Below are 27,823 nucleotides of genomic sequence, written 5' to 3'. Positions count from 1 at the left end.
TTAAAATTCTAAAACAAAGATATATTTTAAGAAAAAGTAGCATGGTAAATGTAGAGAAGAAGCATTGAAATGCCTGAATATTTACTTATAACTCTCAGATATCTTTCTAATTTTTAGGCTTATAATTGAGTCTATTTCTAGTTTTGTCTCAAATCTGAACTGGAGTGATCATAGTATATACAGCATGTTTTCAAATAATGTCATTTCGTTCAACATCGTTTCATTATAACTTCTAACATTGATGCAATGCCATAGGAACTTTTGTTTATATCAATTAGCCTGTGGTAAAATTGGTTTTGTTATACATCATTTAGCTTAAAATTAGAGAACCCATCAATGACATTAAGTGAATACTTACTGTATTGCTGACATCTACACTCATAAACTAGTGAATCGGTTTTGGGGATAAAGAGATCCATAGGAGTAAGAAAGGCACAGCCCTCCTCTATGCTTAGTGGTCTAATGTTGGAAAAGGAAATTGCTCAGAGACTAAATATTTCTGGATCTTTTTGATGTCAAACAATGGCTACAATGGAATGAGCACTTTTTGGATTGGTCCCAGGCCAAAAGCAACAGCAGATCCCCAATGGTCTGGGCCCAGGAAAATTCCCTGCCCCTTCTTCAAAAGTAGAGCATCTTTTTCCTTTGTTTTTCTTCCAGATGCTGTGGGTCTTCAAACGTGCTCTTGGGCGAAAGCATTTGTTGCCCCTCCCTTTTATCATAACTTAGTATTTGTTCTTTAATGGAGGTGGTCCCTAACAGGGTAGCAGTGGTCCTTCCCCTCATCCAGTCTTGCCTGACAAAGGAAAACATTGTCTCTTATACTGCTTCATCCAGTGTCATCTTTGTGAGGAACTAGTGTTCCACAGGAAAGAGCTTGTGAGTATATGTAAACTACCCCCCACCCCTGTCTGCAACATTCTGAGATTCTGGATCCACATGCTATTTTACACTTGGCCTTTAGTAATTCAGTTTTTAAAATTGCTGAATTCTTATCTACTTGTGTGGAGACTTTGTCTTTCTCCTATTGCCACAGACTAGCCAATGCTAATATCCCCTAACTCCTTTGAAATGGTTTCCTTTCTTTCAGTTCCACTCTAGTTGGTTGTTCTGTGACTCCAGCTCTCTGGATTCATGATTTAGTATATTATCTGATTTGTTCTTATTGTTAGAAAAGATGTGACACTTTTTCCAGCTTTTCCATCCAAGATAGAAGCCAGAAGCCTTGCACTATTTAACTTAATCCATTAAAAGATACAATTGGTAGCCAGATAATTGTTTTAATAAACAAAATTCCAAATCTATTAACTTGTATTCATTGAATAAAAAAATTATTGGATCAATATTTCAAAAAAAAAAAAAATTCAACATATGGCCTTGAATAGCCTTTTATAAAGAGCTGTAACTATTTGGTTATGTTTTTTAAAAGTAGCAGTTTGCTTTAAGATATAAAATTTTTCCTTATTGGGGGCTAGAAGTGGACAGAATAAATTTACATGTCAAGGGCTTCTCAAAAGAATCTTCTCAAAAAAGGCTTACATTCCACTTATAGAGACTGAAGCAATATAATGACAGTAGCTAAAACTTATATTTTGCTTACTGCCATGACACATTTTGACTCATTGAATTTCCAAATAATTTCATGACATAGGTCCTATTAATATCTTTATTTTACACAATCAAAATCAAGGATGGTGGACTTGAAGTAACTACTCAAGAACATCAAACTAGTCATTGGCCATGACAATATCAAACCAGGAAGTCTGGATCCAGAAGTTATGTTCTTAGTCTCTATGCCAAATGCCTCCCAAGATAAGTTATTAGACAAAATAAATAAGAAGTAATCTTAATGTTATTTTGCTTAATTGGAACCTATTATATGAGCTTTGAACACCACATCATCCAAAGAAATGAGTAGAGATCCTTTAAAAAAACAACAACTAATAGGTAGATATTTTAAAATTGGGAGCTTAGAATTGTATTCTCAGTTGACTAAAAAGAAATTTAATTTAATTAAAATTATTTTATTGGCTACAGAAATTTTTTATTTTCTATTAATAAGGTATTCAGTAATATGTGAATTTATACTCCTGAAATAAAATATAATCTGCATTTATATAAGCCTATAGAGATAGAATATTTTATAAATGACTAAAGATAAAACTAGATCAATGGGTAAACTTTGGTGGACACAATCTACGAGGGCTAGACATGTTTTCCTATGTACTAATAAAGGAATTCCTGTAATGATACAGATGCAAAAGTAATTTAATATTTAGCAGGCAATATGACAGATTTTTTAAAATAGTTATCTCATTTAAATACTCAGAGATTAGTACCAATTTCTCCATCTTATACTGTAGATGGAAACTGAATTTCTTGAAGGTTAAATTTGGTAAAGTACACAGGGATTATTCCATTGAAATTTAAATCTAGTTCATTAATTCATTAATAAACACACTCCAGACTTGGGAAAAGCACATGCTTCCATGTGTTAACAAACATCCTGCATGTTACCATGCAATGCTCAGAAGCTAAAGGAAATAATTATGGGCTTAAAGGCCAACAAGTAATGGCTCTGAAAACAAATGTGTAAGCTCATTTGTACTTCATTAGCAATGTACCCCTGTTGTTGAAGTCTGTGCAGGAAATCCCGGATTACATATTTTTTTAATTTTAATAATACAGTAAGTAGGAAGAATAGGATTATAGTAAATACATGGATGTGCAAAATGCTAAATTATTTACTAAATAGACTCATATTAATAATATTCAGTGATAGTTGGTTTGGTACTACATAGTGATTATAAAACAAATAGATGTAAGTAAAAAGAACTACAAATGTACATAGTGCATTTGTACACAGTACATCTGTACAAATGTACATAGCGTTTTGGGGACCAAAATGTAAAGATTTCCATTAGCTGTATCTATTCACTGCAGGGAAGCTCTGCACAGAGTTTCCATCAGATCTCCAAATACACATATGTTCTGCAATATCACATAACACTTTTAAAAACTATTATACATTCTTGAGAGTCAGGATTCTTATTTTTGTATTGACTCAGTCAAGGTTTCTTTTTTTAATTAAAAAGTTTACTTACCATTGTGGGGGAAAAATTAGAGTTTTAGCTATTTCCTGCTTTAACGTGTGGATTCTTATATCCTTCTAAATCACCAAGATGATATTTTGGAAATAAACTGGAATTACTTTCCTTGTTAAATTTTCTCCCATGCTTATCACCTGCATGGCCAGCTAGTTCTGTGAGACTAACTGCAATGACATAGGCTAAAATGTAAATATGAGTTAGTGTTACAGGATAATTGTTCATTACTGAAGGAAAGAATCACTTTTTTAGGAGTTTATGCATCTAATAATATCGCATCCTGCACGACAAGAGCTGTGGGAAGTGAGAAGGGCGGCACAGGGTTAAGACAGTAGCCAAGAATAGAGTGCAAGCGGGGCCAAGGGACTCAAGTCTCAAGGACTGAGAACCCCAAATTGGGCCAACGCATAGCTTTTATTGGTTAACAAATGAGGAAGTAAAGCTTGTTAATCTCAAGATCTGTGAATTTCATACATTATACTTGGAAACTGATTCAAACCAATCACCCTTGCCTGCAGACAGCCGGATCCAAAATCCCCAGGATGTCTTAGTAATTGTTATAAGTACCACCCCAAGGGACAAAACCTATATGCTGAAACTTACTGATATGACTACATGGAGAACTGATATTATCACATCATTGAATCTCTTCGCAAGCAGGTTGTGAGAAGAAATATAGCCACAGAGGCAGAAGCTCTCCTTAGCTGGGGGAACGTGGGGGTCTATACCAGCCTCTATCAAGTCTGTGAGTTCTCCAGATGGCCCCTATGTGACTGTCCCTGTCTTAAGTGGTTCCTTCCTTGAGGAATCCTACCCGTCATTGACTAACCAGCCATTCTTTGGGGCCAAACAGGGAGACATAAGGTGTAAGCACAAAGGTGAAGCAAAGTCCCTGAAAGGATCAGTCTCACAGACTCTCCTTTCTTTAGGGGTAGGTATGAGGGGACAGACAGCTGTGTGACAACATAATAATAATTGCTTTACTGTGAGCTTGAGTGATATTTTTTACAAATCCAAAGATTTCTAGTCAGAATTAGACAGTACAACTGAAAATTTACTAGTGTTACAGACATTAGTAGAGTTTAGGAAGATCTATTTACCTTGATGTATTCGCTCTTATGGCCTCAGGTCATTCAGAGCCTGCCTTGGGATAGTGTTCTAATTTTTCCAGTAAAGAGTAGTGTCATGCAGGGTCTCTGGTCGTGCTCCCCACATAAGAACACAGGACATGGTGAGGCCAAAAAGGAACACCCACGGAGCCATAGGTAGGGGAGTCATACCACTATATTCTCCTTTGCAGCTGGGTTGGAGACCCAGGAAGCAGGAGTCACACTGTTCACAACCCTCACTGCTCTGCTTGCAGGCTCAGCCACCATCTTCTTGCTAGCCCCCATGTTTTGCTAGTGTAGCCACGGCAGTTATATTAGTGGCCAATGGCTCACTGGTTACAGCTGATGGCAACAAGCCACAGCTGATGGCCATCCAATCACAGTTGATGGCCATTTACTACCTGAGCCAGCACATTTCCACGTGAGGGCAAGAGCCTGGAAACTGCACTCCTGGCTCTGTCCCCACACGTAGTCTCTCTTGATAAATTTTGTCTGCTATTCTTTTTCTCCCAGTATGCTCATATTTCTTTTCAGTCTCTTTTCACTAAGGGAATACTCCTACTTAACTGAGTTAGATGATGAGTTAAACACGTTATTATTAGAAAGTTTAAAAAATATACCACAGAGCAACTAATTGCTTCTACGTACAAAGAGAAGAAAGTATAAAATGCAAGAATATAATAACTGTATCTTCAGTGAAGCTTGGAAGAGCACATTTTGTTTTGAACACAGGCATTAATCCCATCCCTCTGTATAAGCAGTGAGTGTGCTGTTTTTACACTTACTCTGGAGAGAAATGACGTAATTTATTCCTTTAAAGGAGGTGAGAGCATTCAAATTTCCAAATTACTTGCTAGGTTGAAACTAGAAATCCAGTTTATAACTCAAGATAACAACTGTGGTATATTTCCTCTTGGAAGCAGAAGTTGTTTATATCAAAATTTCCTTCTTTTGATGTTTGCAACAGCACTAAATTCAAAATAAAGCTAGAGATGTTTGCCTGAGAAGGAAACAAGTCTAAGGATCAGATTCACCTCTGGAAGCAACCTACTGAGAAGCTTACTCTGAATCTGAGCGAAGATGTGTGCCTCTGTTTCTCGTAACTCCTTGTAGAATGACCTTCACGCCAGAATTTCAGGGGTGTTGAGACCATGAGTCTGTAACTATAATCATTAAATTCTTCCTCTGGAGTGTACTTCATATGAAGGATATTCAAGTGTAGGACAAACTCTATTCCTAATGACTTTGAAGTTTCAGCTTTATATTTTCGGATAATATAAAACAGGCAGGGAGAAGTAAACAACAGTTTACTATGCGGAAGGGTCTAACTTTGCTCAAGGCTTTTTGTTTTTTTTTCTAAGAGAGATATATCAGAAGATGACAAAGCTGTAATATATAATATGGTGATAAGACTAATTCATTATATTTTAAAATGTGCATCCCCTAAAATCATTTGACTTTGAATGGGGTCTAAAGAATTTCATATCCTATAAAGAGAGGGGAGATGAAATCTAATTGGCCACTCACCCTATTGTTCACATAATAATATTACTCACTTCAGAAGACATCATGAATCCCTGCTGCCCGAAGAATAAAGCATAAACTCCTCAATGACCTGTTTAAAAGTGCAATCAAGCTTTTTTTTCAATCCTTTTCCCTCCACTACTTTTTTTTATACAGACTCTCTTTCTAGGAAAACTGGTTAGAGACATCACCTATCCTATTCGCCCCTTACCCACTCCAGTCTCTGTCTTCTATTTCTCTCTCTCTAAGGCATCTTCTTGCACTAATTCCCATTCCAGTACTTTTATCTCTTTAAATCCTCACATTTTTAAGGTTTCTCACATGTGTAATGACAACAGTCAAAATTGTACAGAATAATCATTAGTGACTATGAAGTATAGTTATATGCATTATTCCTTTTAATATTCTAAATAACCCTACTCTTATTGCCCTACTGTTATAAAGTCCATGAGGGCACTATGAGTGCTCAATACACATTGAAGGAATAATTTCCATTTTACATGTGAAGAAACGATTAATGGAATCAATTGATTTGGGGAAAGCACACAACTTGTGGCAGAGTGGAGTCTGTGTGACTAAGGAGCAGGTAGGGTTTTATTATTATTATTATTATTATTATTATTATTATTATTAGTTTCAGGTGTACAAAACAATGTAATAGACGTTTATACCCCTCAAAAAGTGATAACCCACCACCCCCAACCTACTACCCCTCTGACATCGTATATAGCTGTTACAGTTCCACTGACTATATTCCTTATGCTGTGACTATATATATATATTAAATTATTGTTGACATTCATTATTATTCAGCTTCAGCTTCAGGTGTACAGCGCAGTGGTCAGGCATCCACACCATCCATGAAGTGTTTTCCCTAATAAGACAAGCTTTCATCACATACCCTACAAAATCTTTAAAAGAGTATTGATTATATTCCCCAAACTGTCTTTCATACCCCCGTGGCAAGATTCTTAATCACAGTGCTGCTGGGGTACTCATTTTAGCAAACAACACCTTTCACGTATTATTTCACTTTACCCTAAAAATATCTCTGACGAAGGGAATTGTCAACTCCATTTTACAGATGAAGACACCAAGATTCGAAAAGCTTGTAACTTGTGATGGAATCAAGATTTGTATGCAGAGCAATCTGATTCCAAAATCCAAGTCATGTTGACTTTGATGTTGTACATCTCACAATGTAAAATAAATAGATAAAATGTTCTACGGTACTAAAACTATTCACTAAAAACCTACCATCCTATCTCTTGGTGTTAATTCTACCCTGAGCACCCTGAGCAGAACTTTGGACAATAAGAGCGATGTTGAAATGATATAATACACTGGCTATAAAATAAACCATCAATCTGTCTCTTTGTGTTGCTTAGTGATTAAATCAAATCAACTACAGAGCTGATCACGTTGATAATGATAAAAGGAGTTATTATGACAGAGAAATAATATTAAATAGCAAAAAATCAATTTGGCAGCAACTCAAAGATATAATCTGGGTCTTTTCCAATAATATTTTGAGTACATTTTCCTTGCATTATGTATGTTTTGCGACAATTATCTTGCTTTTTGTACCATTGGAATGAAAGACATTTCTCTCTGTTGCCATGATGCAAATTTCCTTAGTGAGTGATTAGGTTGATTTGCTGGTTATATCTTTTTATGAAGTGATGACAAATGGTAAATTAGTCTCAGTAAGGAAATGACAGTAAAATACGTTGTGTCTTATTCTATAGTTGAGATAATCAAGAACATATAGTTGAAAAACAGCGAAATCATAATGTTTAGAGTAGAAATACCTTTCATCAGTCAGCATTGATGCTTTTATCAACTAGTTTTCCATTTATGAAATTAAAGTCTATGAATAATAATAGTATGGGCAAAATCTGTTCCATTATCAATGATATAATTTCTGAAAACTGCCAATGTTTATAGACCTAAATAACTCCATTTTGTAGCAACTGCTGGCCTCATCTTATCAAATACATATTCAAAGAACTGTGTGTATCAGCTGACGTTCTGTCAACCAGAAATCTCAGTTAATTGGCAAGAATGTATTGCTGTAATACATCATAAAATACTTTAAAATGAAGTATCCAATGCACTGGAAGAAGTTAGAATGCATTATGCCAAAATTCATATTAAAAAACTCAATGTGTTTTGTAAAGTTGACCAGTTAAATATTTTCTCTGTGCTCATATTCTCTGAATTTGGAATCTTACTTTTTACGTAATATAGTAATCCTTCCTGAAATAGCATAGACTACAACATAAAGTTCTCACTTGCTTGAATACCTGTCCTCTTAAATCTTTACGGTGTATTCACTGTGTGAGGACAGAGCCAGGAGTGCAGTTTCCAGGCTCTCACCTTCAAATGGAAAGGTCCTGGCTTAGGTAGTAAATGGCCATGAACTGTGATTGGATGGCCACCAGCTGTGGCTAGTTGGCCGTCAGCTGTAACTAGTGAGCCATTGGCCACTAATATAACTGCTGTGGCTACGCTAGCAGAAAATGGGGGCTAGCAAGAAGATGGTGACTGAGCTGGCAACAGAGGTGTATTGCAGCTAGCAAGTGAGACTGGTTGGCAGAGAGAAGTGGGTGACAGGTTGTGCATCGTGTGGCTCCTGCTTCCCGTGTCTCCAACACAGCCGCCAGCGGGAATATAGTGGTATGACTCCCCTACCTATGGTTCCGTGGGTGTTCCTTTTTGGCCTCACCATGTCCTGCATTCTTATGTGGGGTGTGGGAGCTGAGACCCCACATGCCACCCCGCATGACACACTGCAAGTTCAAACATCCCCTATATATGACCCAGTAAGTATATAGAAGATATATAAATTGATAACCTCTGTTCTTTCTATAAATTTAGTCAATTTTTTTAAAACCTCGAGGCCTAAATCATCACTGTTCACTGTTAAGCATTTTTCTTTTTTTCATAACACCTTCTACAAGTCTCTTTAATTGCTGAGACATGAAGAGATGAGGCTCCAATAGTAATCCCTGGGCCCCCTAAAAAGCTCAGAACATTTTGTTTATTTTAGGTTGTTCCAAATATCAGAATACTTGAGTTGTCCAGCACAGTTGACCAAGACCTTCCAGAACACTGGTATTCTGTTTCACTATTACATGTCTTGTTAGCGTTGACTAATTCCCAGTTTGACATTAAATCACACTTATTAAAAAGGACTTTCCTCCTTAGTTTAAATATTTTACTCTCATGTTTGAACAGTTACGATTAGCTCCTCACTAATTTTACATTCTGTAGCTTGTATTCCTTCTAAAGCAATTTACAGATGGATCTGATCATGTAAAATCTTCCATTTCCTCTACACTCCACGGCACTTGGCACCTTCCTCTGGTGTAGTCCTTACTACACTATCTGCACCCAGCAACCTGAAATTAGAATTGTCATTTTATCTTGTGTCTATCTCCAGCCACAGCTTGATAAATCATACATATCATGATCCATAATTATTTATTGAAATTGTATAGGGGGATTAAAGGAAATCTAGGTACAGAAAAAATTGCTAGCATGTTTAGCTGAGCAATTAAATGAATCATGGTGCCAATACCTGAGTTGGGAGAAATTTTAAAATGAACATGTTTGTTTTGAGACAAAATCTAGCATTTTATGTTTATGCTAATTATGAGTTGCCTATTAACATAGAAGTGCAGATTAAGTTCAAAGGCAGATCAGGTGGATTATTGTTAAGGTCCTCTCTACCAGTTTTGCACCTATTTCTTAATTATCTGCAGACAGATATTTAAAAATTGCTCTTTATTGTCCCTCCATACAAGAGTACCCTTTCTTTGTTTGCGTGTATAAATAGTTTGATTCAATAAAATGTGCTTATAACATATTTTGTGTTAAAATTAGCACTGTATTCTAGTTGCTCACCCCTTGAATTACTTTATAGGTCTGATTGAAATTCAGATATTTACTGCATTGCTTTTTGAAACATTCATTCATGCATTTATTCATTCAACAATACATGTGAATATAAGTAAGATGTGGCTCTATGCAATCAAAGACCTTACAGATTAAGATTAATGCTGGAGATCAATGATTGCAATATAGACAGATAAGAGTTAAAGACAGATAGATAGATAGATAGATAGATAGATAGATAGATAGATAGATGATAGATAGATAGATTGATAGATAGAAGAGATATATAGAAGTGCTGTGGTAACATATAGGAAAGATACCTAATCAAACAAAGGTTAGTCAAGTGGAGAAGTGGAAAGAATAAGCATTTGTTTTCCAAAGAATATAACCTGAGCTCTGTCTTAATAAAATCTTCAAAGATAGGAAACAATAAGCAAGATAAAGAATATTTAATTTACAGCAAAACATGTACGATAGACCTAGAAGACTAAAATAAATCTAGGCACTTCCATTATTTGTGTGACTAAAATACAACAAAGCTGTGAAAACGGGAAAGTTTCAACATCATGAACGTTTCTTTCATATTGTGCTGAGCCATTTATATTTATGTATCAGTTCTTAGTTTTGGTTGTTGCATTTTCTTTTTTTAATTACATTTATTTGGGTGGCACTGATTAGTAAAATTATATATGTTTCAAATGTACATATCTATAATACATTTATATTTTATCTTGAAGACAATGGGGAAACATGAAGAAATTGTTCAGGGGAGATATATGATCAGATGTAAAGTTAAGAAAGATTACTCTGGTTGCAAATGTATAGAAAACATAAAGGGAGATTAGAGGCAAGTTAGTTAATCAAGAGAGTATGGAAATAATTAAGGCAAACTGACTTAAGAAAATAGCAATATGATAGATGTGAGAGGTGATGGGAAAGGATCCATCAAAGATGAATATCTGGCTCAAGTAAATGAGTAGATGGTGTCACCAGTTATAGGGGAGATTGCAAATGGAGGATCTGATTTGGGGATGTAGTACAGGTCCAATAGAAGGAAGGAAATATGAGGTCGATACAGTTCAGGTATATTGAGTTTGAAATGCCTCTGTGACACTAAGGTTAAAGATATATATATATATATATATATATATATATATATATATATATATATGTATATATATATATGGTTGAATACATAGTACGTAGGTCTAGAACTCAGGGACAGATAGGAGTTTGGGAATGGTCAATCTTTATTTGCAGTATAACAGCAAGTATACCCACTACCAGTATTTATATGTGTTAAGAATAAATAAAGAAAAATATTAATAATTCAAGATTCAGTAATTTTTTAGTTTCTATTATATATTATTCTAAATGTTTTCACATGCATTGTCTAATTTAAAATTCACAGGAATCCTACAGGTAGAGGAGAGAGAAGTTGCATGACAATTGACATTCTCTAGATCAATTTACTGAGACCCAAAGGAGTTAACTTGAAAATTACATTAAACTAGTGCCAGCAGAGCTGAGGTGGACTCAGATTACCTGTCTTCAAGTCTAATCCTCTTTCAATGTCATTAGTTGCCTGTCATGGCCATTGTTGATATTTTGGTAGTGTGATAGAAATCTAGCAGTGAATTTTTTTTTCTAGTATTTTAAATGAATTATAATTTTTTTTTCAATTACAGTTGACATACAATATATTAATTTCAGGTGTACAACATAGTGATTAGACATTTATGAGACGTGAATTTCATAACAATCATGCTAACTATAGAGTTTAGAAAGAAATTAGTATTCTTATATTAATTCATAGATTAGAATCTATACCATTTACAAAATACAGGTTACAGCAACATCAACAGAAATATCCATTGTCTGCAATAGATTTAATATAGGCTGTTTGGTATTTCAATAGCAAACTCACACATAATGTATATTCTCCAAACACACAACTTTTTTTCAATAAGCCATCTAAAGCATAACAGTATTTGAAAAATATTTATAATTTCAGCCAGTACAACCACCTGCAATGGTGATTACTTACTACAATATGGGCCCTCTTATTCTTGTTTAGAGAATAAATGTGGAAAAGATATTTCAGTTTCCTTAAAGTTGGCTACTATAGACAAGGAAGAAAGCAGAAATCATTTCCATCCATGCTAAATGATTACCTTAATGGGGGCCAATCATTCGGTATCTTGATTAATTTGTACATTTTATTCGAATTATACAAGGAACTTTGATAAGCACCATGACATAACAATGATGAAAAAGACATTTCCTCTATTTGAAAGCCATCTGTCTGTACATTGATTGTAGAATTGGAAAATGAACCAGTGGAACAAAATGCTGTGCGTAATATAAAGTCTCAATTTCAGTTTATATCAATATTTGGTTTAGAACAAAAACGATGAATAGGATAATAGTGAAAACTTCATGACATCATCACCAATAAGACTGTGAAAGACAATCTTCAGATATGGGAGGTATAGTAAGGATATCATGATGACTGAAGAAATCAGTTAAGCTATCAGTCAAAACTGTTTATGGATAGGCATTGAAAATGTGAAATCAACCAGGGTCAGAACTACATAGTTGACAATATATCCCAATTTACCCATGAATGCCTTTCTGTGGTTCCGTTTTTGTCAATGCTTTCATAGCAACACTTTCTTAAAAAGAGTTATAGCTTACTGTAGTTTATGTGTTACACTTCTATCCTTTTTACCTTGTGACTGAGACAAATGTTAGCTTTAGTGGTTCTATATTACTTAATGGCAGACATCTATCAGTTCATTCTGAACTACAGAATTGATATAATACGATCTCTGAGCCTTAGTTTCACTTTTTTCCCCCCTCAATACACTTCCATAACAACAAACATTCAAAAATATTCACAACACATTTTTGTAATAAGTAGATAAAAGATATAGTTGTAAACCATTTTTCTCAGGCTGTATTCAGAAGAACTAACGTTAACATGTACAGTAATTACACTTTCACCTGTTGAATATATAAACCAGATTGGCTTTCTTTCATTATAATGTATCAAAATAAATAAGTAAATTAGTTGCATAGTTTGAGAATTTTAATGTTTTATACACAGTTTTCACTCTGTAATACTAAATCTTTCAAAATTATGTTTCTAATGCTGGATTAAAATTAACAAGTTTCATTCAGAGAAAAACTCTGATTTTAGAACAACATAGTCCTTGGACTATAACTATTAAATAAGATATTTATTGTTTTGATTATACATGGAATCTCTTCACTTGTTGAAATAGTACATTTCAATAGGAATCTTTTATTGAAATAATTATTTGTGTCACAATTCTGAATATTTAGGATAATAAAAATACAGAATTATGTAATTAAATTAATATTAATTAATATTAAAACTATATGTATCTAAAACTGCTAAATACTTTTCCAGTAAAGCTTATGAACACATTCTCAGCTAAATACATGTTGTTTTTGTTTTCCCATATTTCAGTTAAACTGACAAGCCCTTTCAAACCTGCACCTATCACAAAGCAATCATTTTGAAAATTAATGTAACACACCCTGAATGTGGTGCCTGAGTTTTAATATAGGTTTTAAATACAGGCAACCCCATGTAACATGGTTATTAGGTTCCTAAAAATGCTGTCTTATGCGAATCTGTGTTATATGAAACAAACAACTAGTACAAAAAAAGGGGATTACGGTCAACAAATTAAAAAAATATATACTATTATATTTTTATAATTATGAGAAATATCTTTATTAAAGCAATTTTCACCAAAAGCATAACATATTAATATGTATTAAATAACGTTTTCTTCCTCATCACTACTAAGAACCATTAACCGAGAGCATTTTCTTTTTGACAAGGTATTTCATCCTCTGAACTTTCTTCAGCATTGTCTTGACTTCTATTCTGTATTTTTTGCAAAAGTAAATCTGTTATTTTAGATTGCTTGCTTTTGGCTGAGAGATCTTTATAAATTTCGTTACATGGTGCTAAGCACTTGTGAAGTTCTCTCTTAAACTTTGTGCTTCTTTCAGTGGAAGGATCTTCATTTAGGAAAATGTGCAGTCAAATCTGATACGACATCCATGCTTGAATGAAAAATTTCAAATGAGATGTCTTTTGCTTAAAAGCTTTTATTACGCTCTGTGTTGCTCGGGGATTTCTCTAATTCTCAAACCGTGTTAGAGAGAAACCGTGTTCTAGGATGCCGTGTTGTATGAGGGGTTCCCCCAATTCTTGAACCATGTTAGAGCGAAACCATGTTGTAGAAGTGCCATGTTATACGGGGGTTCCCTGTACATCCTAGTTTTAAACTTTTAAAACTTTTCTTTCAAAATTAGTAGTCGTGGGGAAATAAAATTGTTTAATAGCATTTGCCATAAACAGTCTCCTTGTTGAAAACCTAGATAGAAAGCAAAGCTCCTGGGAGAAATATCAAAATTTAAGATGTAGATTTGGTGATATGATCATTAAAACCATTAGAGTAAATCAGTTATTTTGTATTAAAAACATAGAGACGGGAAAAAATGAAAGAAAGCATAAAAAGGAAGGAAGGGAACGGAGGGAGGGAGGGAAAGAGGGAGGGAGGGAGGGAAAGAGGGAGGGAGGGAGGGAGGGAGGGAGGAAAATCAATTTATGAATTTCTCTGCTTTCCACTGCTCAAAAGGAACAAAAACCACGATAGTTGTCTTGTGATCTCCCTCAGAAGAGTCCATTCACTTTCTGCATTTAGTTATCCCATTTGCTCTCACCATTAGGTAATGATGGCGTACTGCTGTATAACAATCATACCACAAACTTAGTATCGTAAAATAACATATATTTCTTATTACAGAGTTTCTGTGGATCATGAATCCAGGGAGAGTTTAGCTTGAGCCACCACAAGGCTGAAAACCAGGTGTCAGCCAAGGAAATTCCGCTTGTGAAGAAGGATCTGTTTCCATGTTTCCCAGGTCATTGGCATCATTCAGTTTCTTTGGGGCTGTCAAACTGAGGGCCTCCATCTTTTTTTCTCCTTCTTCTTTTTTTTTTTTTTCTGTCTGTAAGCCAGAAATCATTTACAGTGCCTTTTCCACATGGACTTTCCAGAAAGAACTGCTGGTGGTTGAGATCATGATGTATGAATGTATGAATGCATACATGAATGTATACATATATATGAATATAGAATTCATGTTTTATTTGTATAAAGGTCACATACTAATTTTTAAATAAAAATATTAACATAACCAAAAAGAATTGGGAATTTTTCTCTTCTATATTTCCAATAGAAAATAAAAAGTAAAATTTTGCTAAACCCGTTTCTGTGAAGTAATTCTACTAATTTGTTTCATCAGTTCAAACTGACACATTAAAATTATTTTACCCACAGTGAAAAAGGATGAAAGAAACATCCACTCTAAGCTGATAGTTCCTCTATCTAGAACGTTTTCTGAAGTCTATTTTGAAATAATCAAGTGCTGAATCTTAAGTGAATTCATTTTCTAATAGACATCAATACATAAACACATAATTCATAAAATCCAATGTAGTTGAAGGTTTTATTATATCCAAAGCAAGTTTCTTTGTCATTTGGAAGAGCATTAAGTTATTATAAAATAATTCTAGTGATACAATAATTATATTTAATGATTTAAAAATGCGTGTTTTGTTAAATAACAAGCTAAATGTTTAACAACAACAAAAAGAATGCCAACTTTACATCTAAATATTTATTTACTTATAATTGCATCTTTTTTATTTTCAGCTTGAAAGATTTATATTCTTTGAGAGCACGGAAACCATTAATGCCAAGCATGATTGGTTTTCAATCCCCTTTTCCCCTCTAGCTTGATGATGTGTTTTGTTTTCTTTAGTTGTGGTATAATGACTGGTTGCTTGCACTGTTTCAGTTGTGAACTGAGTTAACCTGTTGGCCTTTCCTAACTAATACTCTGTCTTTTTGTCTTTCAAGTGTGTTTTTCTTCTGTATAAAGTATTTAAGATTTATCATAATTATTTATCTTTTTATTTTTGCAAAATATTAAATATAGCATGTGTCCTGTGGGGCGGCCTGCAGGGTCTCAGCTCCGCTCCCCACATAAGAACACAGGACATGGTGACGCCAAACAGGAACACCCACGGAGCCATAGGTAGGGGAGTCACACCACTATAGTCTCTCTGGCAGCTGGGTTGGAGACACAGAAGGCAGGAGCCACACTGTTCGCAACCCTCACTGCGCCGTTTACAGGCTCAGCCACCATCTTCTTGCTAGCCCCCATTTGCTGCTAGCGTAGCCACAGCAGTTATTTTAGTGGCCAATGGCTCACTGGTTACAGCTGACGGCCAACAAGCCACAGCTGATGGCCATCCAATCACAGTTGATGACCATTTCCTACCTAAGCCAGCACCTTTCCACGTGAGGCCGAGAGCATGGAAACTGCACTCCTGTCTCTGTCCCCACAGCATGAGAATGCCATCAGCTTGTATAAGAAAATTTATAAGACATTTTCTACCTATACTTACAAAAGACTAGAATAAGATACCACAAAGCAGTGTAACACAAATAGGAATAAATAACGTATTAAATAATCTACAGTATGGAACTTATGTGGGTTTTTTTGTTTGTTTGTTTTTGAGACAGAGAATGTTACAAATTTATCCAAACCTGGGAACACTTTTTTCTATTTTTTTCCTTTCAGATTTAACCTACATAACACAATGTGTTGGGCTCAAATTTATTAGTCACTTAAAACTTCTGCGTGTTTTATTATTTTACATTCTTTGAACCCCAATAGTCAGTCATGAAGCACTTTTTGTAAGGTAGCTCTATGCTTTTATAACACCCATGTATAAACAGAATGAACCCTAAATTCCTAAGAGTTTAGAAATTTTCCCTGTCAATGTATTTCTACCCTTCCCCTCTGGTTTTAATGTTTCTTTATAAAAGAAGCTAATTAATGACTTAAATAGGACACAAAGAACTTTGAACAAGTTGTACTTCCCTGTGATAGTATTTTAAATACTATGAAGCATTTTGCACTTACTACAGAGTTATCAGTCTTGCAACTCTTTAAAGGAAAAATCTAAGGATAGATTGCCCCAGAAGGGCTGCTTAATGAAAGGCAGGATATCCTCAAGCAACATGTATTGCTAAACAAGTTAATAGAACTTATATAGTACAAATATTTTAAGTGTTATATATCAATATGTGTGTATGCAGAATGTATAGATATAGATATAGATATAGATAGATATAGATATATAATTTGTGGTTATGTATATACATATATGTGTATATGCCATTGTAATAGTGTCATGCAGGGAGGCCTGCGGGGTCTCTGCTCCCACTCCCCATACAAGAACGCAGGACATGGTGAGGCCGAAAAGGAACACCCACGGAGCCATAGGTAGGGGAGTCATACCACTATATTCTCTCTGGCGGCACTATACTCTCACTGGAGGCCGGATTCACACTGTCCGCAAACCGCCATCCACGCTTGCCAGCCCAGCCGCCATCTTCTTGCTAGCCCCCGTTCTTCTCTTCTCTTTCTTCAAACCGCCATCTTTCTTCTCTCTCTCCTCTCCCTCTCCTAGCATAGCCACAGCAGTTATATTGTGGCCAATGGCTCACTGGTTACAGCTGACGGCCAACTAGCCACAGCTGATGGCCATGCAATCACAGTTGGCCATTTACTACCTGAGCCAACACCTTTCTATGTGAGGCCGAGAGCCTGGAAACTTCTTTCTGGGGCTCCGCCCCCACAAATAGCATAAACAAAATCATATATTTTTTTAGTAAACTATTGGTGATTGCACCGAGAGTAGGTATACAATTTTGTTATGGATGTGAGGCTGAGGGCAAGGAATAATTAGATTGGCATGGCATTTCCTCCTGATTCAGGATTTGTAGGGTCCTTAGAGAAAATTGGTAACAACCTTTCAGAAGTACTGATTACAAACTGAGATGCTCTGCATATTAACTACAGGTTTTTACCCAAGTGGATATAGGAAAAAAAACTAACACTATTAAAAAATATGCAGTGAACCCAAGAATGCTTTGGGGGTGGGAGAGTCAAGGAATTGTCTTTGAATATAATGATTAAGATTCATTTATGCTGAAGCAAGTTAAGTTGCTGACATTACAAGGCAGAAACAATGATGAAATCAATGACATCACTCCTCCTTTAACAATTTACTATTTCTCTAAGTGGAAACGTAGGTTCTGAAAACTGAGATCAATATATACTAGCATTGATCTATAAAGACTAAGGACTATTGACACTGAAATATGAAGATGGAGTTTTAAGAATAAAAGTATTTTAGATAGGAAAATTTATGATGATAAAGCAGTAAGCACCTCATTTAAAAAATAATGAAACTGCGGAATGCAAAATTATCAATAGGAAAAAGTCAGGTTAGAAAATGTTGGATATGTGTGAATGATAACATTTACACTTTAATGCAAATGCATCACACTTGTATTTGTAATAGTATATGAATATGGGAAAACCAAACCTTTCCTGTTATTTATTTTGATAATTATTTGACATAGAATATAAGTATATGCCCAAAGTTTTAATATAGTACCTAAGAGCTAAGATATTTAAGAGCAAGATTACATGATTAAGGTCAGGTTTTATATATAAAGTTGTCTTATAATTTCCTAGATATTATTAATCACTGTTATCTAAATTTAACAAAGCGTAATTTTCAGTATATTTTGAACTCTTTTGATACACTAAAAAATATATTTATCTTTCATAATGTGGAATAAATACTGCAAAGAGGATATTTACATTTATTTAACAAAATCTTGCTTATTAAATATTATTTATTTAACAGATATTTACTTACCACTAAGTGCTATGACACTCACTATGTGCATATTAGATACTCAAGAAAAAATAAGACTAAAATGCTGGGTTCTTGTTCTCTGGGTTCTTGGGTTTCAAACAAGAGATGGGCAGCCAAAAAATATAGTGGATAAACAGTAAGGGATTATCATTTTCTGATTCTGGTGGTGGACATAATATAAACTTAACATTTCCTCCTCACAGTAATATTTAATCATAAATATTCCATTTTAAAGAAGATGAAACTTAATGTTATTAGCTGTTCAAAGTCATTTGAATTTCAACTTCATGGTAATTTGGGGTTCAAACACATGATTTAAAAAAAATCCTTGATAACATGGGCAAACGGAAAAATTGAACAGACAACCTCTCCCCAAAGAGATTTTAAAATATAAAAGAATTTGACAATCAATAAAGTAGAAATCCCAAATTAATTGGAAGAAAAGGTAATAGTTATTAAACAATATTGGAAACATGGGCTTTAAATTTGAGAAAATGAATTAATTTAAATAATTATCTCACACTATTCAACAAATTCAATTTGATTAAAGATTACATTTTAAAACAAACAAACAAATAGAATTAAAATAAATACTCTCAAATGTTTGGATGAGGATGTGTTGAAAACTAGAAGTGATCGAAATTATGATTAAAAATATAGACATTTTGGACATATATCTTTCATTGTCTATGTTATGTTTTTAAATAAAAATATTAAAGAGAGTAAAAATGTGTAATTGTAAATATGTTAGTACAAAGATGTTGAAAGAGGATTTATTATTTATTTATAAATTATAAAGTCTATAATTTAGATGTGTCAATAAGTCCTTGGAAAGAACGTATAACTGGGTTGTAGGTATGAATTTAAGAGCCAGGGAAGAAAAGTTTAAATGAGAAAGTGTGAGTGAGAAAACCACAGAACTTCAATACTGTGTGTATGTGTGGAGTAATTAGGAAATAGTCCAGGCCACTGAGTCATTAGTATGAAATGAAATACCCAATTTTAAAAATTCTTGTCTTTGTTAAGAGGTTTGGATTTATTCTGTAGGCTGGACCGTCAAAAAAGGATATTATGAACATTATAATTGCAGAAAACAAAATGCATATGCAAAACAATTAACATGAAGACAGATGAAAATCAGAAAAATAAAAATGAGAAATTCTATAAGGAAAATGGATGTAAGCATGTCAAGAATGAAGGATAAAATAATGTCTGTAATTAAACACTGAAAACTTGTCTATGAGAATCTGCATTACATCATATATTATTTGTGGACTACAGGTAGGATGGAGAAAACATACCAATATTTTTCCTAGTGGATAATTGAATACTATTCAACTATTCGGTGTATTTTGATAACCAGATAAATGAAACATAAAGACAGTTTCCCTGAAAATAAGAGATACTGTTGTTATCAGTTCATATATTATCTCAAGTTCTTGTTAGCAGTCCAAGCAGAAATTCTATTTCTCTCTTGTGTGAACCATAACCCTTCTACTTCTGTCTTACTTTTGGCTGAAGTCTCTGCAAATTTATTTGAAAAATTGGTTTGTCTGTTTTACACTTCAATTTTATGGGCTGCTGCTGTAAAAGGACAGGTAATTTGCTCAGAGGAACAGTGGAATCTCTGGCAATAGTTGTCATACTAATGGCTAATTTAAAAAAACATAAGTACTTCAAACAAAAGTCTAGATATAGAGAACATATAACAGAGTTTGTAATAAGTATCATTTGATAGTCTGACAAAATATATCACAGCTTTCACATACTTCTCATACTTGTTTTAGGTCAGATTCTTTAAAGAATATCCAGAGATGGAGATGCATATAAGCAGGACAATTAAGTTTGCGAACTCATCCTAGAAAAAGCCTTACACACCTCATTGCTGAATATCACTACAATCACCTTCGAAGCACTGCCCTTGGAAAGCTATGCACTGACACCAGTGCCTAGTCCACTCTGCAAAGCAATTTTGGAACTTTTTTCTGGAATGGCCATCAGAGCTTTCGTCATATTACCCTTTATGTCCTGAATGTCATCAAAATGTCTTCCTTTCAATATTTCCTTTATCTTTGGGTAAAGAAAGAAGTCATTGGGGGCCAGAGCAGGTGAGTAGGGCGGGTGTTCCAATACAGTTATTTGTTTACTAGCTAAAATCTCCCTCACAGACAGCGCTGTGTGAGCTGGTCCATTTTCATGACGCAAGAGCCATGAATTGTTGGTGAAAAGTTCAGGTCATTTTTGTCTAACGTTTTCATGCAGACTTTTCAGCACTTCCAAATAGTAAACTTGGTTAACTGTTTGTCCAGTTGGTACAAATTCATAATGAATAATCCCTCTGATATCAAAAAAGTTTAGCAACATTGTTGCAACAAGTTTGTGAAATTAATTGTCAAAACTGGTATGTAAAAAAGTCTGTTGAAAGTACCCTTGGGATCTACACATGTGGAGGCAACAAAAGGGAGGAATGGATAGAGAAGAGTGGAGCCATGATGCACTGCAACAAAGACCTCACCAATAGCATAGGTATTTCTAGAGCTGGTATGGCCTTTCGTAGTTATCCATCCCTAAAGGAATCTTTTTGGGCTTCCTACACTACATGGACTAGTCTTTGGATATAGGAAACTTCTGAAATGGGAGAGTGACTTTGGTAAAGCAGCCCTCTTCTGCTGAAGACAATGTCTGGCAGGGACTCTGCTAAGAGGTATTAGCAGCACTCACATCCAACATCTGGGGAAATTGAGTATCTCAGTCCCAAAGGGAGGTTCTGGGTGGTTTAGCAATGCTTCAACTCCAGTCTACCTTTTGTGACTCGAGGATTCATTCCTCAGCCTGTATTTAGAACCAACCACATGCCAAACAGTGAGCTAGATGTTGAAACAATAATTGAAAACAAAGAAAAAACGTATTTCCCATGCCTGTAGAGTAGTGGAGGATACAGTCATTCCAACATATAATTTTAATATAAAGTTTGAAATGAATGAAATGAAAGGCACAATATGTTTAGGAAGTAAAAATAAGGAGCCCTTAGATACTTTTCTGAATCAAAGTGGACTTTCTTTAACATTTCCTCATGATTGTCTCCTTGTATCTTTGAAATAGTATTATGTCTGAGCTGCACTCATTTGGATCAAACATATTTTTGGCTTGGGCATAGTCATTATTGCATCTGCCTTGCTCAACTTGCCTTCCCTGCACATGGCACACTGAGTTCTGGGACCCTCACAGGTCATGTTGACTTTCTCCTCTTCTTGATTCAAACATCATCCTTAAAGTAGAGGTGATTTAAAATATCTTCCCTCGTAACTCATTAGTTCTTGCTATTAAAATAAATGCCCTTAACCTACTCGTGTTTTTAGTATGATTTTTATTTTTAATATTATGTCTTATAAAATAAATGCAGATACATTCCTAAAAAATTTGTTAACAAAGCTGATTTTCATATTCCTAGTTTAGGCATATGTGATCTGAAAGAGAACAATTTTAATTTCTGAATTATAAGTAAAAGAGCTCTTAGTATTTGGGGAATGTAATCAATAATATTGTAAAGATTTTGTAGGTTATCCGATGGACACTTATTTAATTCAGGGAGACCATCTCAGGGATGATGTAGATGCCTGATCACTGCACTGTACACCTGAAGCTGAAGCTGAACAATAATGAATGTCAACTATAATTTTATATCTATATCTATATCTATGTATTTACAAGAAGCGGAGCACAGCATTAGGAATAGAGACAGTGGAAATGTAATGGCTGTATGCAATGTCAGAGGAGTAATAGATGGGAGAGAGGAGTTATCACAGTGTGAGGGATATAAATGATAAATGTCTAACTATTACATTGGTTTGTACACCTGAAACTAAAAAAAAAAAAAAAAAACTAAAGACAAAAAACAAAAAAAACACACCACCTTTTCCACCAATAGTATTTAAGCTCCTACTTCTTAAACCCTGGTTTTAGGTTTATTCTTGGCCTGCAAAGTTTCTGTAGAAAAGTCATTTGATAGTCTTATAGGAGTTCCCTTGTATGTAACCCTCTGTCTTTCTCTTGCTGCTTTAGGATTCTCTCTTTGTCTTTAACCTTTGCCATTTTAACTATAATGTGTCTTGGTGTGGACCTGTTTGGGTTTATCCTGGTTGGAACTCTCTCACTTCCTGGGCTTGTATGTTGGTTTCCTTCACCAGGTTAGGGAAGTTTTCGGTCATTATTACTTCAAATATGTTCTCGATGCCTTGCTCCCTCTCTTCACCTTCTGGTATTCCTATGATGTGCATGTTGTTGTGCTTGATGTTATCCCAGAGGTCTCTTAAACCATTTTCATTGTTTTTTATTCTTTTTTCTTTTTGTTGTTCCGTTTGGGTGATCTCTGCTAACTTGTCTTCTAAGTTGCTAATTCGACCTTCTGCCTCATCTAACCTGCTGGTAATTCCTTCAAGTGTGTTCTTTATTTCAGTTATTGTATTCTTTAGTCCTAACTGGTTGTTTGTTATGACTTTTCTATCCTTTTTTATGTCATCACTAAGCTCCTTAAACATTCTTATCCTCAGTGTTCTGAACTCTGTCTCTGATAGGTTGGTTACCTCTATTTCAGTTGGTTCCAATTCTGGAGCTTTCTTCTGTTTTTTTTTTATTTGGGACATGTTTCTTTGTTTCCCCATTCTGGCTGACTCTCTGTGTTTGCTTCAATGTATTAGGTAGATCCCCTAGGGTTCTTGGTTTTTGCTGGGTTATCTTATGTAGTATGTGTCCTTTATATTTGACTTGCACCAGTTCCCTATTCTCCTGTGCATGTGCTCCAAAGTGACCCTTGTGTTGTGTATATTGTTCTGTTCAAGTTGAGCTTTAATTGCTTTTGGCTTGTCAGTAGGTGTGATTGACTCCTAGGCTGACTAGTTGTGAGACTTGGCTCTACCCACAGTGGATGACCTGCTGCGTGAGGGTTGACCGCTTAAATGAGGCTTGGCCTTTATGGGCTCTTGTGCCTGTAGAGCATTCCCTCTGGGTGTGTCACTTGTAGGTCAAACCTGGTAGTACTCTGGTTTGGTCTGGAGTTGGCCTCTGGGTGTGTTGAATCTTGTGCCTCTTGGGCTGGGCCCTGGTGTAGGGCAATTTCAGAACAAAGCAAATCACCAAGCACAACAACAACAACAACAAAGAAAAAAACAAATACAGTCACATGTAAAAACAACCGATAACCCACACTCAACACAGGCAAAACTATCAAAGATATAAAAACAAAACAAAACAAAAAAAGCAGTGCCAGTCTTGGCTTAAGCTCACCAATTAATCTCCAGGTTGTCCTCTGTTATACCAGAGTCCTCTGTGTCTTGTGCAGGCAGAGCGGTGTGGGGACAGAGCCCCAGAGAGCAGTTTCCAGGCTCTCAGCCTCATGTGGAAAGGTGCTGTCTCGGGTAGTAGATAGCCTTCAGCTGTGGCTAGTTGGCCGTCAGCTGTAACCATTGAGCCATTGGCCACTAATATAACTGTCGCGTCTATGGAGGAGAGTCGAGGATAGTGAAGGAGAGCCGGTCCGTTGGCAGCAAAGCGGACAGCATGTTGCACGTCGTGTGAACCGAGCCTCCAGTGAGACCCTAGTGGTATGACTCCCCTACCTATGGCTCCGTGGGTGTTCCTTTTTGGCCTCACCATATCCTGCGTTCTTATGTGGGGAGCGGGAGCAGAGACCCCGCAGACCACCCCGCACGACAAATGGAGCAACGAGCAGCGTCCCCCGCACGACAGCCGGTCACCTGGTGCCCAGAGTGACCCTGGGACTGCAGTTCTAGATGAGTGGGGCTGAGGGGTCTGGATGGTAGTTTTTACAAAGTCAGTGCAGTTTCTGCTCTTGGTTGTACATACGCGCACTGAGATTAACCCAGGGAGCCCGGTGGTCAGGTATCCTGAGTCTTAGGTCACTTCTTCCATGGGTGTGTGTGTGTGTGTGTGTATGTGTGTGTGTGTGTGGAGGGCGCGAGATTTCTGAGCTGTTGAAAGCCCAGAGCTGCCTCTGCCACCGGCTGCTGTCCCCTGGGAACATCTCAGCTGTTGTAATTGTCCTGCCCTTAGCAGGCCAGAAAAGGTTGGGGCTGGGGATGAAGCAGTCTTCCCAGCCCAGCTGTGTCACTCTCTTCCCAGCCTCTTCCCTTGGTCAAAGCAGCTGTAAGTTGGGCCCTCCTGGATCCTGAGCACTACTGCTCCTCTGTAATCTGACATTACTCAGTTCAGGGGCTGGTTTGAGTCCCTGGAAGGGCTGGGGTAGGATTTGGAGAGTGGGGGGAGGGGCCCAGGTATGGAGTTTACCTCCTTTGTCTGATCTAGGGCCCAGCTGGAGGTTTCAGCTGACGTTATTGCCTCAAAGGCTGGATATGCTGCTCTCTTGACAGGAGAGATCAGCTGTGGGAGTCAGGGAAAGAGCCCACCTCCTGGTTCTGGTGGTCTCTGTTCTGTCTTGGGACCCCCTGCGTCTCCGCAGCCAAGGATGTGGGCTGTGTCTGCACTCTACTTCCTCCCCTCTTCCCCTGCTTGCCCAGTTTGCCCACCTTCAAGTAATCCTCATAGGAGTCTCTTAGCTGTTCTGTGTGATGAGCAGAGAGTCCTTTGATGGGTTATAGATGTTCAATTTGTGGTAAGTTCCAAAGGAGAACTCAAGAAAACCACCTCGCTGCCGCCATTCCTATGACATCCTCTTTATGTTTTTTTTTTAAGTTACTTTTGATGAGTGTTGATGTACTTTGTCCTGCTACAGTCAGATACTTAGATTACCTTTTCACAAAAAAAGAATAAAACTGTTGAAACCATGTTCCAAAGTGGCTTGAACATGCTAGCAAATGGTTTGCATAGTATTAAAGAATTAAACCATATAAAGAAAATTTAGAGACCTTTCCATAGCCAAAAGTTGCTTAAAATGAATATAAGTAATAACATTTGTCCTTTGTTTTAGCTACTGCATATTGCAATGGTGTAGAAATTAAAGACAATGAGGTCTCACTTATTTCTGTATTAAGCTGAGAAAATCTGCCTATGATATTCTATGCCAGTGTGGGGACAGAGTCCCAGAGAGCAGTTTCCAGGCTCTGGTCTATGGGTGGGGAGGTGCTGGCCCAGGTAGTGAATGACCATCAACTGTGATTGGTTGGTCGTCAGCTGTAACCAGTTAGCCAATTGGCTACTGATGTAACTGCAGGGCTGCGTTGATTGGTTGGTTGGTTGGCAGGCAGAGAAGTGAATGGTGGGCTGCGGATCATGTGGCTACTACTGCATGTACCTCCACTGGCTGCCAGAGAGAATATAGTGGTATGACTCAGCTATCCATGGCTCTGTGGGTGTTCCTTTTTGGCCTCACCATGTCCTGCGTTCTTAAGTGGGGAGCGGAACCAGAGACCCCATAGGCCGCCCTGCAAAACAAATGGCGCAGTGAGCAGGGTCTGCCGCAAGGCAATAGGATGACATCTCACTCACATGCCTGAGAGTTGGGCTTATTCTAAATATAACTTGACATTTAAAATGGAGTTGCCTAGAAAAAACGGTGGGATTTACCTTTCATTTAAAAAAAAATCTTTAGCAACTGTCATGCGGGGTGGCCTGCGGGATCTCAGCTCCTGCTCCCCACATAAGAACGCTGGACATGGTGAGGCCAAAAAGGAACACCAACAGAACCATAGATAGGGGAGTCATACCACTATATTCTCGCTAGCAGCTGGGTTGGAGACACAGGAGGCAGGAGCCACAGAATCCGCAATCCACACTCCGCCACACTCGCCGTGCTAATTGCAATCTGCTCCTGTTTGCTCAGCCACCATCTTCTTGCTAGCCCCCTTTTTCTGCTAGCATAGCCACAGCAGTTATATTAGTGGCCAATGGCTCACTGGTTACAGCTGACGGCCAACCAGCCACAGCTGATGGCCATCCAATCACAGTTGATGGCCATTTACTACCTGAGCCAGCACCTTTCCACGTGAGGCCAAGAGCCTGGAAACTGCACTCCTGGCTCTGTCCCCACAGCGACAGTATATAGTCAGGACAACTATAGACTCACAAAACTATCTTGATTTCAGTGATCCTTGAACCCAAGATATCAATAATCTCCCCAAAGGTAATACATGGAGTGAATATATATCTAATTATATTATAATAGTTAATGTAGGATTTATCACTACACTTCTTTAAGAATGATAAAGATAATTAAGGACAAGTCTCTAAAGGCCAAACCTCAATTTCTCATTAATTATCCAGATATTTAAGTCTCAATTATATTTAGAAGCCTTTAAATGATTTACACGTGTGTGTCAAATGCAAATGATATAATGCTGTGTATCCAATATTTTGGTTGAATACATTGGTAGATTGGTTATTTAACTTTAAACCTTTAAACCAGGTGTGGGGGCAGAGCCCCAGAAAGTAGTTTCCAGGCTCTCGGCCTCACATAGACAGGTGCTAGCTCAGGTAGTAAATGGCCAACTGTGATTGCATGGCCATCAGCTGTGGCTAGTTGGCCGTCAGCTGTAACCAGTGAGCCATTGGCCACTAATATAACTGCTATGGCTACGCCAGCAAGAGAGGGAGAGGGAGAGAAGAGAGAAAGAATGGGGCTAGCAAGAAGATGGCGGCTGGGCTGGCAAGTGTGGATGGCGGTTTGCGGACAGTGTGGATCCAGCCTCCAGTGAGAGTATAGTGCCGCCAAGGAGAATATAGTGGTATGACTCCCCTACCTATGGCTCCGTGGGTGTTCCTTTTTGGCCTCACCATATCCTGCGTTCCTGTATGGGGAGTGGGAGCAGAGACCCCACAGGCCGCCCTGCACGACAAATGGCGGAGCGAGCAGGGTCTCCTGCACGACAAATGGCGCAGCGAGCAGGGTATGGTGCCAGCCAAAGCTCTCCGAAGGATGGTGGATCAGTTTGTGCGTATGAACACCCAGTCTGAGGAAGACCAGGAGGAGCAGCTGCCGGAGAGCTGGACCCCCGTGGAGGGGTGGGAGGACGTGGACGTTTCTCCCACCAGCACAGGAAAAGCCATGCAGCTGCTGGAGAGATGGAGCCCCGTGGAGAGGTGGAAGGACGTGGACGGTTCCCCAACCAGCACAGGCCGGAGAAAGCGAAGGTCGTTGCAGCCCTGTGGGCCGGGGAAGTTCCTGCTCAGGCAGCCCGGATGCAGGACTTATAGTCCCAGGAGGTAACGCTTGCTGAGTCCTCCGTGGGAGATGAGGGTGAGGTCAAGGTCGTCCCTCACCCCCAGGACAGCCCTGGTGAATGACTATGGACTATGGGGAATTGCCTTCCATCCCTAATTTAATGGACCGCTTGACTGTTTGTTTGGGAACTGTTGTTAGT

The sequence above is a fragment of the Rhinolophus sinicus genome, chromosome 7, assembly GCF_057876585.1.
Source record: "Rhinolophus sinicus isolate RSI-liver-muscle chromosome 7, RSI-T2T, whole genome shotgun sequence".
Taxonomy (NCBI): Eukaryota; Metazoa; Chordata; class Mammalia; order Chiroptera; family Rhinolophidae; genus Rhinolophus; species Rhinolophus sinicus.
The sequence above is the reverse complement of the archived record's forward strand: the minus strand, read 5'-3'. Positions refer to the sequence as shown.